The 15,619-nt window shown below is 39.0% G+C and overlaps 1 non-coding gene across 1 annotated transcript; it reads right to left on the minus strand.

The window, feature by feature from the left end:
• Positions 1 to 6,690: 6,690 nt before the first annotated feature.
• Positions 6,691 to 6,797, minus strand: LOC122083006. The gene has a single exon (XR_006141534.1). It is a non-coding gene; the product is annotated as a small nucleolar RNA R71 (small nucleolar RNA).
• Between the last annotated feature and the right edge of the window lie 8,822 nt (positions 6,798 to 15,619).

Here is a 15,619-nt window from a genome sequence, read left to right on the forward strand (position 1 = left end):
CTTCACTTAGCTTAGGTTTAGGGAAATTAGTGAGTGGATCAACATAGGGTTTCAAGATACACCCAATTTCCTCAATACACAAGTCTAGGTTAGGATACATTAAGGAAGACTTAGGTTGATCTCATGGAATGGTCATTAATGGCTCATGAGATCACTCTCACACACCATACCTAGCTTTAATTTCATTTTCCCCAACTTAGGATTAGGTTAGGATGTTAGGTCATAGAGGATTTGTTCAAATTCCCAAATCCTAGGGTTTTGGGTAGGGATCTCATAGGGATTTGCCCTTAGACCCAAGGTTGAGTGAATAACCTTGCCAATGTAGGTCTCTTACTCTAATTTCCCTCTCCCATTATGTAGTATTTATGGTTGGGTAGGTGGAATTTGGTTGGGTCTCCATTACTCCCAATAAAGAGTGAAATGGGAAGGAGAGAGAGAGAAATAGATAAAGATTTATGTGTGTGTGTGGAGAGATGAGCATATGGGCTTACCTCAAGAATGGAGCCCTAGCCTTCCTCCTTCCTTCCTCTCCTTCTCCTTCTTCTTCTTCTTCTTCTTCTTTCTCCCTTTCCTTCTTTCTATTTTGGTAGGAGAAGAAATGTATGGTAAAAAAAGAGCCCTATTTATAGCCACTTAAGTCCCACTAAGCGCTGTTTGGGGAATTAATGGGTTTTTACCCAATACCGGGTTATTCCGTTATTCGGCACTAATGTGCCCACCTTAAGGTGTCCAGATACGTTCATCTATTCCCCAATAGGTTGTACCAACTATTGGGGGTGGTTTGATGTGCACGGGTGTGAAGATCCGGGTCCCACGGCAAATTAACCCATTTTCGGCCAGTATTCTCATCGGAGGGTGTTCACCGGTGGATGGCGATTTCTCCTCTATTTAAGTGGGGCCTTCTCCAGGGCTTCTAGTGTGTGTGAGGTTCAACTGACCTTTCCCTTTGGATCCGGAATCCCTTCCAATTACTTAAGCATGGGTAGCAGGTGCAAGTGGGGTTGCCCTTCCTTCCTTGGCAAAAGACAGATGCAACCCAATGCTCACTGGTACTGGTGTCCTCCAGCGTCACACCTGAACATTAAATAGGAAGTTTTAGGGTTCGGGTATAACACTCTGATTGTTCCATTACAGTTGGTTCTAGCACAGTGCAGACAATCAATCTTCTAGCTCTTCTTTCTTGGGCATAAATGCTTTCCCCGTGGAATGGTTTGGGCTTCAGCTCATGCAACTCTTTTCACGTGCATCTCTCGGAAGAATGAGAAAATATGTCTTTTGATGTCTACTGGCAAATATAAGCACCAAGCCAACTTCACTTTCTTTTCCTATTCTCTCTTTAGAAGGATCCAAGGATTAATCGGCTTCTTGAATTGGATCATTATGGTGGGATCAAGAGGGGAATCTTCATCTTCAATCATTAAGATCCCTGATATGTTGATGATCTCGTCATCCATCTATACAAACTGAAGTTGTTGTAACTTATAGTGCACCTAATCAAACTCATCTTGGAAGAATATCTCAAATCCTGGTTGAATATGGCCACTGCTTCATTGAACCAAGGCTCCACATTTTTGTAGAATTGGAAATCCTCCCCTTCCTTCACAAAGCATCCATTAAGGGTAGGGTAATATACTGCAATTGATTTCTTGTTGCATTCCTCTTGCTCAAATCCCTGGCATCCCAGTCCTTCTTTTCCTTTGGCTTCGACCAAAATGGAGAACCTAGATACATCCTGGTGATATTTGCCAAGCCCCATCCCCAGGAAGTACTGTATGTTCTTCATCATATGGCCCACTGATGGACTCCAAATGGTCTCAGATTCTACTAGGACATCCTCTTCAGTTGTTCCTTTTGTGAGGAAAGCACATCTTCAATCTATCTCAAACCCGCTAAGGTGGATCTCCTTTTCTTGTTCTCCTCCTTTCTCAATGTTGGCTAGGGTGTTGATAGATTTAAGATCTCTGGAAATGGTCACTGCCTTTTCTTCATGCAAGAACTTCACCTTTTGGAGCAAACTGGAAGATACCACCTTGGCCTAATGTAACCATAACCTTCCTAAGAGCATGTTAAAGGAAGCCAGGATATCTATCACCTGAAAATAAACATCAAACTTTGCTGGGCCGATTACCAAAGTTGTTGTGTGAACTCCCAAAATCTCTCTCTTCGTGTTGTTGTAAGCCCACACTGTTTTGTTTGATGGTCTCATCTTCTCCGTATTCAGACAAATGCTCAAGGTTGATCTTAATGGAAAAACATTCAAACCCGACCCATTATCAATCAAGACCTGCGGCACAAACTCGTCATGGTAGCCAATTATTATATGCAAAGTGTCACACCCCATTCCATACAAAACCGAACCGGTGACCGAGTTAACACTTGTTAACCCAAAACCTGCCAAGATCATCTAATACAGTAATCACAACATAGAATACACACCCTCTAAGTCAAGAAAATCTTGTATTTCAGTGGAAATCTTACATATACAAACCGGTAAATACCTCAATACTCTTGATATCTAAATTTTGTTACATAATACCTTTACATTTGGGCATGTAGCTATGATATATATACAGGAAATACAATTTAAACATCCAGAGCACAAAAGGGGTAACATTTCCAAAATAATCAAAAGGAATCCCTGTATGGTATCAGTGTTGCTGACCCACAACACAGCTATCGCACGGGCACTCGGCCCCATACCAGAGATCTTCACAGACCCACCAGTCCTCAACTAGAAACTCCATAGCGGGTCTCGACTCTAGCTCCTCAGCCGGATATCCTACAATATCATCTAAAAATTATGTGCATGTGGGATGAGCTCACTAGCCCAGTAAGTGAAAAGAAGGACCAAACAAGTATGCATAATACAAATGAACCTATATGCGTGTAGTTCATTTTATTATTTTAGTCCACCTAGACAACAATTCTAAGTCATAGATCATGAGCTACTCGCAACCACAGTTCGCGTATACTCCGGGTATGAGCCACAAATCCTATCCCGCAATACCCCCATAAGGTTGCTCGAGAGGGCCAGTCGTGGATACTGAAAAAGTAAATTGTTGTTCCTCAACGACATTAAAGTAAATTATTATTTCTCTGCAAAATTAAAGTAAATTACTGTTTCTCAACGACATTAAAGTAAAATAGCCCTTGCCCTACATTAAATTAAAAGCAGTACGATTGGCCTTCTTGTTATATCACCAAAGTTGCCGATAGTCCTAATGATCAGACGGGTGTACTTCTAACTGCCACCATTGGTACACAACCTCGGGCTTCCCCCAGTGATATACCCAACACCTGAACCCCTACTGGGAAGGTCGTGGCACAGGGATATGTCATTCCTAACCGCATGCTCCTATGTGAGATAGTATGACTACATAGTGCCACCGCGTCTTATTCCACGGGCCACCAATGCATTCGTGTCCAAGCCGACTATGGCATCTAGTCTAACAAAGCATCATATTCAATAGTTTAAAGTCATCCATCTCATATCACAAGCAAGAAGAGGCATTTAGCAATTAAAGGTAACAGCATATCAGATCATTATTGAATTTCATAATGCACACATCAATTCATGCAATGGCACTCGTGGATGACTAGTCTACATAATAATAATATGATGACATGGCTACTCTAAAACCAGAATGAAATGATGTAATGTCCTTTTTCCACTTACCTAATTGTGTACAAAGATCACCCTTGGTACGAAGAAGATCCGGTGTGCAATAACACGAGTTCCTAGAACAACCTATCATAAAAGAGTTGGGTTTAGTATGTTTCACATTAGGGTCATAATCAATGAGGTATGATGATCCCATTGTGTTTAGAATCACAAGAGAAGGTTTTCTGATAAATTTGGGCCCAATTGGGACCTAAGAAGTCGGACTGGTGGGTCGATCAATGGGCAAGGCACCCACGAGTCCTTGCTCACCTATCGATCCAGGAACACTGCTTGGACCAGTGGGCCAAGAGCGATGGGCTAGGTCACCCGTCAGCTTTGCTTGCCTGTCGACCTAGTAGCTCTGCCTAGATCGATGGGCCAAGTCACACACTGATCTTGCTCACCTGTCAAGCCAGCAACTCTACTTGGATCAACAGGTGTTGGATTGGTGGGTCCATCCATTTCCAGGCACCCACCAATCAGAACCTAGATTTTTTATGTTCCCTTCCATTCTTCATCCCACCTTGGGGAAACCACTATGGGCTGATTTGACCACATTTTTCACAAATCTAAGGCTTCAAACCATGATTCCAACCTAGATCTAGGGTCAATCCAAAGTCTTAAGTGTGGATCTTACCTCTTTGCTCAAGAATCACTGATGAGCACAATAATGTGTGAAATCTTAGGGATATAAGTGTACATTTTGCCCCACTTTGGATAGTGCTACTTTTATTTTTCTTTTCTTTTTTTAGTTTTCAAGTTTACAATAGAAAGTGCTTAAAGTGAATCAAGAACCAGTCCAAAGGTGGGATCCACTTATTGGTACCACATCCTCTCTCCTACAAAATCCTGAAGATTATTCTCTCTCCTTGCCACCTCACAAGATCTTGAAGATGCCATGTAGAGATTCCTTTCTGATTTAATCAAGATTGCAAGATATTGGTTAATATTGCAAGGAAGGAATAGAATTTGTTAATTTTGGAAACGGATTCTCTTTTCCTTCACACAATATCTCAGAGAATGAGGATTTTTACCAAGATTTATTTTATTTTATTTTCTTTCTTTTCTTAAAGAAGACTTGTAGAAGGAAGGAGGCAAGACAAAAGCCCTATAAAAGCCCCTTCCTCCCCTCTCCTAATTATTATTCCCCCTAGTTTATTTTCTAGTTTATGCTTAGTTTTCTTCTCTCTCTCCCTCTCTCACTCTTTAGTTTTAGTTCTTCTCTGTTTTTGTTTTAATCACTTTTGTAACAATTTTTTTTTTATGCCAATTAATGAAATCACTCTTTTATTCTTATTCAACCTTTTATGTTTATCATTTATGCAATTGAGTTATAATTTTTAAAGTTATTGTTCTAGGCTTAGATCTAGGTGACAAGATCACAAGCCGTGGAGCATTTTTTTTTTCAAGTTCAGTTTTTTTTGTTTCAAGATTTGTTTTCTCTAGTGCTAAAAATTTCAGATTTGGTTTATTCCAGATCTGGTTTTTAGTACTAGTAGTATATCAAATCACCCAAGTTTTCAAGTTCAAGGGTTGAAGTTCAAGTAAGTAGGCTCCTTCAATAGTCTTCTCTCCCCCCTCTCATTCCCTCTTCTGACTACCCTTTCTTTCTTAATTTAGCATTTTAATTTCAGTCGTTACATTATTGCTATCCCTTTCCCCCAAGGTTCATGGCTAGAGTATGTGTTGGCTTTGCCCCCCTAGCCATAGAACCATCAATTTATTGCTTTTATTTTAATTGTCTCCCTTTCCCTAAAGCCAAGTAGAGTAACCCTTGTAAGAGTGACTCTCTGGTCAAGTAGGGAAGCTCATATTATGATGCATCCCTCGGACTAAGTAGAGAAACCTACTTATGAGTCTCGCTCTAGCTTTCTCTCCTTTCTTTTACTTTATTTTTATTTCAGTATTTTTTTCCTTTATTTTTTTAATTGCGTGGGTTGTTTAATTTCACTTATTTATTTGTTTAATTTTAATTGCGTGGCGTCTTTAAATTCTTAGATGACGAATGGTTAGGACGTTATTTTAGATACATATGTTTAGGATGGTAGTTAGAATTAGATCACAACCAATAATAGGTTCACTTTTGCATTATTAAAAGAAAAAAAAATAAAGTGGCTGCTCTTTCTGAGTTTGACTGGTAGCTACACTGATCCGTACGCTTGTGGTTACATTTAAATTCTCAAACAAGTTTTTGGCGCCATTGCCGGGGAGACAGTTCCATGTTATTTTTCATTTTCTTTTGATAAATCGGAGTGTTTTGTTTGCTTTGTTTTGTTTTTCATTTTCTTTTATTGAATTCCTGAGAAGAACAACTTGCAATAATAGTTGTATCGTTGGAGGTCGCCATGCCTTATAGTATGATAAAGACAGGTTTCGCCCTATAGTAGTACCTTAGGAATTGACCTGAGCAACCCCGGATCCCTGTCGGTAAGCTCTCAAAAAGCCAAAAAAAATTCAAAAAAATAAAAAAATCATAAAAAAAAAGTTTTGCTATCTATTCTTTTGTGCTTGTCATACTCTAGTTGTGGGTAGTTTTCTATTGCATGAGTGTTAGGTGGGTACGTAATACTAAGAATTGGTTAGAAAGAAGAGATCCAACAAGTAGTGACCCTATACGTTTGCTCTCTTTAAAACCCTTCAATATGGGAGACCAACAGCAAAACCCTTCACCTAAATCCCTAAAAGATAGGTTCTACCCTGCTAGAACAGCCCAACCTTCCTGCATAGTTCTACCACAAGCCTAGGGCCATAATTTTGAACTCAAATCTCAATAAATCAATATGTTGCCCCACTTCCATGGGTTGATCTCAGAGGATGCATACCTATATTTAAGAGAATTTGAAGAGGTATGTGTTCTAATTAAGATCCAATAGCTTTCTGATGATGTTGTTAAGCTTAGGTTTATCACTTTTGTATTGAAAGACCAAGTTAAGAAGTGGTTGTATGGGTTACCCACAAATTCTATAACCTCATGGGAACAGTTCACAGTTATCTTCCTTAAGAAGTTTTTCCCAACTCACAAGAGCAATAAGCTTAGAAGTGATATCCTTCAGTTTAGGCAAAAGTCTAGTGAGTCATTTTCCAAACTTATGGAGAGATTCAAGGATCTACTCCAAGAATGCCCTCACCATGGCCTAGACTTATGGCATTTATGTCAAATAATTTATGAGGGTATTGATTACCCAACTAAACAAATGATAGAGTCTATGTGCCCTGAGGGATTCACATCCTTTACAGATGAAGGAAAGGCATGGGAAGTTCTTACTTGACTTAGCTGACAAAACCCGTGAGTGGGAATCAACCTAAGAGAGTGAAAGAACCATAGGAGGAAAATGATATTTTGTGGATGGGATAGTAGCCAAGGAAGCCCATTTGGATAGCCTAATCAAGAGGATTGAGGCTATTGTTCCTAGGGAGCCATCATCAGTCAATTTGGTTAAGATTTGTGCTTGGTGCCAGTCCCCTGGACATCTCCTAGAAGAATGCCCCAACACCTCTGGGGGCACTTCTAATGATAGTGTTAATGCCTTATACCAGAATAATCCATATAGTAATACCTATAATCCTGGATGGAGAAATCACCCAAATTTCTCTTGGAATAAGGGCAACCAAGCAGGGCCTTCCAATTTCCATAATCAAGGTCAACCTGGACTCCAAAGGGCTCCCTTTGCACAATAATCTTTTTTCTCAAAATACTTTCCCTAGGTTAAATGTAGGACCTCAGGCTAGTTTTTCTAGGGTCCCTCTCCTATCATCTTATCAGCAACCCCCTGGGTTTACCAACACTGGAGAGGCAAGTAGAATAAGTGACTTGGAAAAAAATATGGCCCTCCTCATGACAAGCTATCAAAATCTTACGAGAGAACTCACTCAAGTTGTCTTAATTATGCATGAGAGGGAGAAAGGAACTTTACCCAGTCAACCAGAGCCTAACCCTAGGCATCATCAGCCTGTTAGTTCACAAACATCAACTAATGCACCACCGAATATAGTACAAGGTCAGACCCAACAAGGGCCCTCTAACCAATGTAATGTTGTTTATGCCCTTAGGAGTGGTAGAGAGTACCAATAGAGTGTTCCTAAATCTTCCTCATCTATTACTCATGTTAACTCTCCTTCAATTGAGGACACAAGTGTGCCTCTTGTTTCAGGTTCGTCTGATGAACCTAAATATTTTTCTGAAACTAAAGATGATTTGGTTGAGGAAACAAAAAATGATTCTTCTGAACAAGAGCAAATCCCTAATAGTCCATATGTTCATCCTGTCCCATTTCCTAATCGCTTGGTAAACAAAAGGAAGACTGCTTCCATGGACAAAATTTTAGAAGTCTTCAAAAAGGTAGAAGTGAACATTCCCCTTTTGGATGCCATATCCCAGATCCCTGCCTATGCAAAGGTACTAAAAGATTTGTGTACTCACAAACGTATAACTAGTGTGCCCAAAAAGGCGTTCTTGGAAGGTAACATTAGTTCCATAATTACTCAGCCTATAGCAGCCAAGTATAAGGATCCAGGGAGCCCTACCATATCTTGTGTCATAGGCAACACCTACATTGAGCATGCCTTACTTGACTTCGATGCAAGTGTGAATCTTTTACCTTACCATGTGTACAAACAACTTGGATTGGGAGAATTGAAAGCCACTGGAACTACTCTTCAGATGGCAGATAGGTCTGTTAAAATTCCTAAAGGGATGGTTGAGGATGTCTTACTAAAGGTGGGGGAATTTATTTTCCCTGTTGATTTCATTGTGTTAGATACCAAGCGCTTCTCAACCAATGATGAGATCCTAATAATTCTAGGAAGACCATTCTTGGCTACCAGTAATGCATTAATTAACTGTCGGAATGGTTTTCTAAGATTATCTTTTGGTAACCAAACTGTTGAGTTTAACATGTTTAGGATAGGCAAGCAACCACATATGGAAGAAGAGATTAATATGATTGAGGATTTTCTGGATTTTTCTGATGATTTAATTACCAACTTTGATATTATTTTTGATTCAGAATTCCAAGAGTGTATGCATGAGTTGGATGATGATAGTGAAATTTTTTTTTCTGAAGCCTTAAGTCTTCACACACCTGTGGAGCCCTTAGGACCCCTTTCCAATTCTATTCCCAAACCTTCTATAGTTGAACCCCCTAAGCTAGATCTTAAGGAGTTGCCATCTAATTTGAGGTATGCATTCCTAGGGCCTGACCAGACTCTTCTTGTAATAATTTCTTCAAATTTGACTTCTAGCCAGGAAGAGGAGTTACTTAAAGTGTTAAAAGATAATAAGGAAGCCCTAGGTTGGACCATGGCTGATATAAAGGGTATAAGCCCTTCTATTGTGCAACATCATATACATCTTATGGAGGATTCCAAACCATCCATGGAACCCCAAAGAAGAGCTAACCCAGTGATGATGGAAGCTATTAAGAAAGAGATCCTAAAGTGCTTGGATCATGGAATAATTTATCCTATTTCTGACAGCCAATGGGTAAGCCCAGTTCACGTAGTGCCTAAGAAGTCTGATGTGACTGTAGTTCCCAATGCCAATAATGAACTAATTCCAACCTGTGTCCAATCTAGGTGGAGAGTGTGCATAGACTACAGGAAACTTAATGTGGCAACCTAGAAGGACCACTTCCCATTGCCATTCATTGACCAGATGTTAGAGAGGTTAGCTGGACATGAATACTATTGTTTTCTTGATGGATATTCCGGCTATAACCAGATCCCAATTGCTTTAGGGGACCAACATAAGACCACTTTTACATGCCCATATGGAACATTTGCTTATAGATGTATGCCTTTTGGGCTTTGTAATGCCCCTACTATGTTCCAACGATGCATAATGAGCATATTTTCTGACATGGTCAAAAATTTCTTAGAAGTATTTATGGAGGACTTTTCAATTCATGTGAATTCCTATTCTGGATGTCTTCATCATCTTTCTCTAGTTTTGAAAAGGTGCATATCTAAGAATTTGATTTTGAATTGGGAGAAATGCCATTTCATGGTTAAATCTGGTATTGTTTTAGGCCATGTAATATCCAAGGAAGGAATTAAGGTAGATAGATCCAAAGTGGATTTAATTGATAATTTACCACCTCCTCAATCTGTTAAGGACGTCCGATCTTTTCTATGGCATGCGGGCTTCTACAGAAGGTTTATTAAGAACTTTAGTCAGTTAGCCCGACCTCTCTCTTCATTACTTGCCAAAGATCAAACTTTTGAGTTTTCTAAAGAGTGCCTAGAATCCTTCAAACAACTTAAGAAGGAGTTGACCAATGCACCCATTGTTCAACCACCTGTTTGGACTGAACCTTTTGAACTGATGTGTGATGCTTCAGATTTTTCCATAGGAGCGGTTTTAGGTCAAAGGATTAATAAATTGTCCACTGTCATTTATTATGCTAGTAGGACCTTAAATGATGCACAACTCAATTATACAACCACTGAAAAAGAATTTTTAGCGGTTTTTTGTTTGCATTAGAAAAGTTTCGGTCTTACTTAGTTGGTTCACATGTGGTGGTGTATACTGATCATTTTGCTCTTAGATACTTAGTTCAGAAGAAGGATGCCAAAGCCCATCTCATTAGGTGGGTTTTACTTTTGTAAGAGTTTGATTTAGAAATTAGGGATAAAAAAGGAGTTGAAAACCTAGTTGCAGACCATTTATCCCGACTTCCCAATTCCTTAACTGTCGATTCTCCAGTCAATGAGAACTTTCCAGATGAACAGTTGTTTGCAGTGTCCACTGACCCATGGTTTGCTGACATTGTCAACTTCTTAGTTTCAGGTGTGACTCCGGATCACTGGTCCACCCAAAATAAGTATAGATTTCATTCCCAAGTTAAGCACTTTTTCTAGGATGATCCTTATTTGTTTAAGATATGTCCGGATCAGATTATTCGACGATATGTTCCTGATCATGAGCAATATTTTATTATCTCTTTTTATCATGATCATGCATGTGGTGGACACTTTGGACCTAAGAAAACTGCTGCAAAGGTTCTCCAATGCGGATTTTATTGGTCCACTCTTTTTAGAGATGCTTTTGGTTTTTGCAAGGCTTGTCCTTCCTGCCAGTCTTTTGGCCATATCAATAAGAGGAACATGATGCCCCTCAATCCTATTTTGGTAGTTGAGATCTTTGATGTTTGGGGCATCGATTTTATGGGACCATTCCCTAATTCCTTTAGGAATTTATACATACTTTTGGCTGTTGATTATGTTTCTAAATGGATAGAGGCGAGACCTTGTAAAACTAATGACCACAAAGTGGTGGTCCAGTTTCTCAAAGAGAACATTTTTTCCCACTTTCGTGCATCACGTGCAATAATTAGTGATAGGGGTACTCATTTTTGTAATCGGCCTTTTGAGGCCCTAATGAAAAAGTATGGGATCACCCATAAGTTATCTACCCCTTATCACCCCCAAACTAGTGGCCAAGTGGACGTGTCTAATAGGCAGATCAAACAAATCTTGGAGAAAACTGTTAATCCCAACCGTAAGGATTGGTCCCTTAGGCTCATTGATGCCTTGTGGGCCCATCGGACTGCATTCAAGACCGATCTTGGTCAGTCTTCCTACCGTTTGGTGTATAGGAAAGCTTGTCACTTACCAGTTGAGTTGGAGCATAAAGCCTTTTGGGCCATCAAGAAGCTCAACTTTGATTTTTCTGATATGGGAATTCATCGTAGGCTCCAACTATCTGAGTTGGAGGAACTCAGGAATGAAGCCTATGAAAGTTCTAGGATTTACAAGGAAAAGACCAAAGCTTTCCATGATAAACACATTCTGCGTAAATCTTTTGCAATTGGTGATAAGGTCTTATTGTACAACTCTCGATTGCATCTTTTTCCTGGTAAGCTTAGATCCCAATGGGATGGCCCATTTATTGTCCATAATGTATATCCCTATGGGGCTGTGGAGATTTTGAATCCAGGACCATAGGTAATTTCAAAGGTTAATGGTCAGCGTTTGAAGCCATTCCTCTAGTTTCCTAATACAGGTAGTGAAGAGGTCATGGATCTCCATGAACCTTTACACTAATGACTAACTTTTAATCAGGTATGACCTCCTTGCATTGTCTTTGTTTTTAATTCTTTCTTTGCATTGAGGACATTGCATGACTTAAGTATGGGGGAGGGAAACCAGTTTCTGCTTTTTCCACTTTGTTTTATTTGTTTTTCTTTCTGTTTTTTTTTTAGCTTGCTAAAGGATGAAGTCTTACTTTGGCTTTTGGCTAATGATCATACCATTCGGTTGCTTGATGTATGAAAATAAAATTTTTGACTAAGGTACCCATTTTGAACATATAAAAACCCTGTTGAGAAGAAAGAAACAAGCATGTGTCTTGAGATGGGACTTTCTTTTGAAAAATAAGAGACCCCTGTTTTATGGTGTTAGACCATATGTAAGTCTGTGGGTTCCTTGTACTTTTGATTTGGAGTTGAGACCTTCTTTTTAATTTGGCATGGGTTGCCAAATGCACAATTTTAAATGAAATGTGAAATGTGGTATACAGAAGAATAAGAGTTGATTCCCTCAGAACTAGACAGGGCATTACGCCTCAGGAAGCGTGGTGTCTTGATCGAAATTCCTTGGGAGGAAACTTCTGAAGGAACTCTAGCATCACTATCTTTGTGGGCATATGCAAAAAGCAAAGCTACATAGTAACTTGAGTGTCTAGTGTTTGCTCCACCATGTCATTCAGGCCAAAAGTAGTGGAGTAGAATAGAGTTTAAGCGAAAAAAAAAAAAGAGAAAAAAAAATGTACAAATGTCATTAATGCTTAGTAAGATGTTTTGGTAAAAAACACTCCAACGCCTTCGTCATTGGTTCCCTATTTCTTCACAAGTGGTTTTGCCTTAAGATAAGGATGTTTTGGAAGAGACGAGGTGAGTTCCAAATTAAGAAATATGCTAGTGCCTGGAATTGATCAAGGGTAATAAAAGTTCAAGTGTGGGGGTCCCTTGTAAGAAAAATTATCTTTACTCAGGATCGGTATGAGCCTTACCTTTAGCCAAGGTTGGGATTTATTTATCTGAATTTTGGGTGTATATTCACTGCAAACACCCACGAGACACAACTCGTCCACTAGGGTAACTTAGGGGTTTAAAGGTTTGTTGCACATGCTAAGTGCAACCGTGATTCCTACGAAAGTGAGTTAGGCTTTTTCTTTCATTTCTTTATTTATTTATCTTGCTTGAGGACAAGAAAAAGTCAAGTATGGGGGAATTTGATGAGCACAATAATGTGTGAAATCTTAGGGATATAAGTGTACATTTTGCCCCACTTTGGATAGTACTACTTTTATTTTTCTTTTATTTTTTTAGTTTCCAAGTTTACAAGAGAAAGTGCTTAAAGTGAATCAAGAACCAGTCCAAAGGTGGGACCCACTCATTGGTACCACATCCTCTCTCCTACAAAATCCTGAAGATTATTCTCTCTCCTTGCCACCTCACAAGATCTTGAAGATGCTATGCAGAGATTCCTTTCTGATTTAATCAAGATTGCAAGATATTGGTTAATATTGCAAGGAAGGAATAGAATTTGTTAATTTTGGAAACAGATTCTCTCTTTCCTCACACAATATCTCAGAGAATGAGGATTTTTACCAAGATTTTATTTTATTTTATTTTATTTCTTTTCTTAAAGAAGACTTGTAGAAGGAAGGAGGCAAGACAAAAGCCCTATAAAAGCCCCTTCCTCCCCCCTCCTAATTATTATTCCCCTTAGTTTATTTTCTAGTTTATGCTTAGTTTTCTTCTCTCTCTCCCTCTCTCACTCTCTTTAGTTTTAGTTCTTCTTTATTTTTGCTTTAATCACTTTTGTAATAGTTTTTTTATGTCAATTAATGCAATCACTCTTTTATTCTTATTCAGCCTTTTATGTTTATGATTTATGCAATTGAGTTGTAATTTTTAAAGTTATAGTTCTAGGCTTAGATCTAGGTGACAAGATCACAAGCCGTGGAGCATCTTTTTTTTCAAGTTCAGTTTTTTTTGTTTCAAGATTTGTTTTCTCTAGTACTAAAAATTTCAGATTTGGTTTATTCCAGATCTGGTTTTTAGTACTGGTAGTATCTCAAATCACCCAAGCTTTCAAGTTCAAGGGTTGAAGTTCAAGTAAGTAGGCTCCTTCAATAGTCTTCTCTCCCCCCTCTCATTCCCTCTTCTGACTACCCTTTCTTTCTTAATTTAGGATTTTAATTTCAGTCGTTACATTATTGCTATCCCTTTCCCCCAAGGTTCATGGCTAGTGTATATGTTGGCTTTGCCCCTCCTAGCTATAGAACCATCAATTTATTGCTTTTATTTTAATTGTCTCCCTTTCCCTAAATCCAAGTAGAGTAACCCTTGTAAGAGTGACTCTCTGGTCAAGTAGGGAAGCTCATATTATGATGCATCCCTCGGGCTAAGTAGAGAAACATACTTATGAGTCTCTCCCTGGCTTTCTCCCCTTTCTTTTACTTTATTTTTATTTCAGTATTTTTTCCTTTATTTATTTTAATTGCGTGGGTTGTTTATTTTCACTTATTTTTTTATTTAATTTTAATTGCGTGGCTTGCGTCTTTAAATTCTTAGATGACGAATGGTTAGGATGTTATTTTAGATACATATGTTTAGGACGGTAGTTAGAATTAAATCACAACCATTAATAGGTTCACTTTTGTATTATTAAAAGAAAAAAAATAAAGTGGCTGCTCTCTCTGAGTTCGACCCATAGCTACACTAATCCGTACACTTGCGGTTACATTTAAAATCTTAAACAATCACTTCAAAATTTTCTCTTTAGCTCAAGAGATCAACAAATGCTTCACAAATCTTGAAAGTCTTCCTCCAAATCCTTCATAAATAACATATAGAACCTTTATTAAACCTTAGATTCACATTCTCAAAAGATCATAACAAGATCCCAAGGATAACTACCTAAATCAAAGGGTTTCACTTAGGGTTTCATAAGGGTTTGACGAATATGGTCTTTGTTCATCTCAAATCGTAGATCTCAAGATGAGGATCGTTAATCCGATGTCAGATTCAAGAGATCTGACCCTAGCGACGCACGACGATCACCTCCTTCCCCATCTTCTTCTTCCTTCCTCTCTCCCCTTTCTCCTTTTTCTCTCTCTTCTTTACTTTTCTCAAACACAGTGTAAAACAATTAAATGAGGTGAAAGAAAGGTAATCTATGTTATTTGTAGTGGGGTCAAAATATCTAGAGACCAGAGTGGTAGGTCACACTGGTGGGTCCAACCCACCTATTACCACCCACCAGTTGGCCAAAACTTATCCTAATCATTGGGGTTTTTAATGGAGCTCGGCCCCGACACGTATTTCACCCCTGGTAATTGATTAATACACGTACTTATCATAAAATATGGCTACGTACCTTTATTGTGCGTACATGGCCTCGTGATACATCTAAGTGCACAGTTTGGGTACGCAAGCTTCACTCGGCACTGACTCCAACTCATTTGGCCAACCCAAATTCAAAGTCACTTTTGCCATCATGTTCCATAAGGTACTCGAATCGGCTCGCTTGGGTTCGATCCTGCAATACCAAACCGAACCAACCGGGAAATTATATCAGGTTTAAAAAGTAAGGTATCACATTTACCCACCCCCCTTTTGAAAATTTCATCCTTAAAATTGTAGTACCTTGTTGTCCGAAAAGATGTGGATACTTGGCTTGGATGTCATCTTCTTTTTCCCAAGATGCTTCCTCAAGCGAATAATTGGCCCATCGAACTTTCACAAAGGTGATGGAGCGATTGCAAAGAGTCTTTATCTTTCGATCTAAGATTTCAGTGAGCTACTCTTCATAAGTCATATCAGCTTCTAAATATTCAGGTTCCACCGGTAGCACATGTGATGGATCAGAGATGTACTGCTTTAGCATAGACACGTGGAACACATTATGAACATTGCTGAGAGAAGGTGGAAGAGCTAACATACATGCTAT

This window comes from Macadamia integrifolia, chromosome 6 (assembly GCF_013358625.1).
Source record: "Macadamia integrifolia cultivar HAES 741 chromosome 6, SCU_Mint_v3, whole genome shotgun sequence".
NCBI lineage: Eukaryota > Viridiplantae > Streptophyta > Magnoliopsida > Proteales > Proteaceae > Macadamia > Macadamia integrifolia.